Consider the following 2,309-nt stretch of genomic DNA (forward strand, 5'->3'; position numbering starts at 1 on the left):
CTTTTACATTCCTAGCACTAACATACTGCTAGTTCATGTTCTTGAACATGATCTAGTATGGTTAGATGATGATCCATCCCACTTTTAACAACAAACAACATCAAATATTCACAACTAAACAAGATTTTCATGATTTACACAACTAGCTTCTCTTTACCCAACTTGTTCATCAAATGATCAAGACTTTTTTGTTATGATCTTGTGTGTTCTTGATTTTTAACCATTAAATCTTATATTAACCACCATAAACAAGATCAAGATGATGTTTAGAGGCACTTACTACTAGCTCGAGGCTAGGGAAGAAACAAGACGTAAACGAGGTGGATAAAAGAAATCTAGAGAGGTTCTTGAGCTTCCAAGAGCACCGAGCTTGTTTGTGTGTCACCTTGCTCCTTTGTATGTATGTAAAATAGCTTGATCAAGACTTGATGGTGGAGGTATGGTGGTTGGTGGTTTCGGCCGAACACAAGCAAAGGGGGAAAGAGGAAAGCTTTGAAGTTAAGTGTGCGATGAAAGAGTTTGGGTGTCTAACATGCATACTTATAATCCAATATTCACTAAAGTCCATTGTATAATATGTTGTCTAGATACCAAACATTGTGAATAAAATAATCAAGAAAGCATGGGTGTGTCCCCACCCATGGGAACTGTCACACCCCCAAATTCCACCTGCGGAGTACCATCCGCTTGAGGGCGTGACTGACCAGGATCCAGCCACCAATTATACTGAATAATTGAATTAATAGCCAAAGTAATACTTACTAACCATACGATTAGCAAATATCAAGTTCAGAGTTCAAAGTTTTAGGTTCAAATAGTAGTAAGTAGCGGAAGCATAAATAAAACAGTTTCAAACAAGGTTCATGGTTCATGTTTATTTAACACCCAACACAGGGGTGGACGAACACTACACATCCCCAAGCAGCAAGCTCCTCAGTCACTGGTTACCTGCAAAGCATGCAGTAAGGTGTCAACAATAATGTTGAGCGAGTTCACTAGTTGTCCAGTTTTAATTACCAAAAACTAGTTTCACCAGTTAATTTACTCGTTTATACATGCCATGGGGAGCTACCCCAAAAGTTAGCGACTAAACTGTTTTTCCAATACCGAACACTAGGTAACCGTTGCGTTTCCGCAGGATGCCCCGATGTCAATGTTCTATCATCATTGACGGATGCCTGAGTACATTAGTTCACGACCGATCCCATACCATGGCACGGTGTGAGGTTGGTAAGACCTAAATAGCGCTATCAACCAATAACCCGTTCGCCTGGCCCCGGCGACTAATCGGTATTATGTAGTAGGGACTTGAGTGATAGAGTTTCGTTTAGTGCCGTTTGTTGCAATCCGTATAAACAGTAATTAACTAAAGGTTCCCAATAACAAGGGAAGAAAAGTAAGTTGTATCCCTCATAAGGGGATAGTGTTGTTTTTAGTTCCGTTTCCCAAACCACCGGGAACGCATGCTTTAGGTTGTGAACTCACCTTGGGTTGCTCGGTAGATTGATTACCCGGTCAATCACGTTGGTCACCACGTCCTAGCATGGTTACCAAATATAGGTCAAGTTGGGGTACAAGTAATCACGTATAGCAAACACGTATAGACACACTTAGCATGCATACATTCAAACAGTTGGGTTATTGGGCCTGCCCTAACATTTTCACAAACAAACAGTAACTGAAACACATGCAGCCCAGTCAACAGATAGCCCAACAAGTCGTGGCCCAATAACACGTAGGCAGCCCAGTCGAGACAAGGGTGGTCTCGACTCGAGAATACACGGTCTCGAGTCGCAACCGGGAGATCTCGAAGAATCACGTTTTGGTCTCGAGTGTGCTGCTTGCGAGTCGCAATCTCAGGAGTCTCGAGCCCAGTCTCGAGTCGAGATCATGTCGTCTCAAGTCGAGACTTAGTCGGTCTCGAGTCCCTGAAGTCCGTCTCGAGTCATCATGCTTTGGCTCGAGTCGCAACCAAGTGTTCCGACTCGCAACCACAGTTACGTGCACCAGAATCCTTCTAGAACCTGTCCAATGTACTAGAAAATGTTAGGGCAGGCCCAATAACCCAACTGTTTGAATGTATGCATGCTAAGTGTGTCTATATGTGTTTGCTATACGTGATTACTTGTACCCCAACTTGACCTATATTTGGTAACCATGCTAGGACGTGGTGACCAACGTGATTGACCGGGTAATCAATCTACCGAGCAACCCAAGGTGAGTTCACAACCTAAAGCATGCGTTCCCGGTGGTTTGGGAAACGGAACTAAAAACAACACTATCCCCTTATGAGGGATACAACTTACTTT

This window comes from Helianthus annuus, chromosome 17 (genome assembly GCF_002127325.2).
Source record: "Helianthus annuus cultivar XRQ/B chromosome 17, HanXRQr2.0-SUNRISE, whole genome shotgun sequence".
In the NCBI taxonomy this organism is placed as follows: domain Eukaryota; kingdom Viridiplantae; phylum Streptophyta; class Magnoliopsida; order Asterales; family Asteraceae; genus Helianthus; species Helianthus annuus.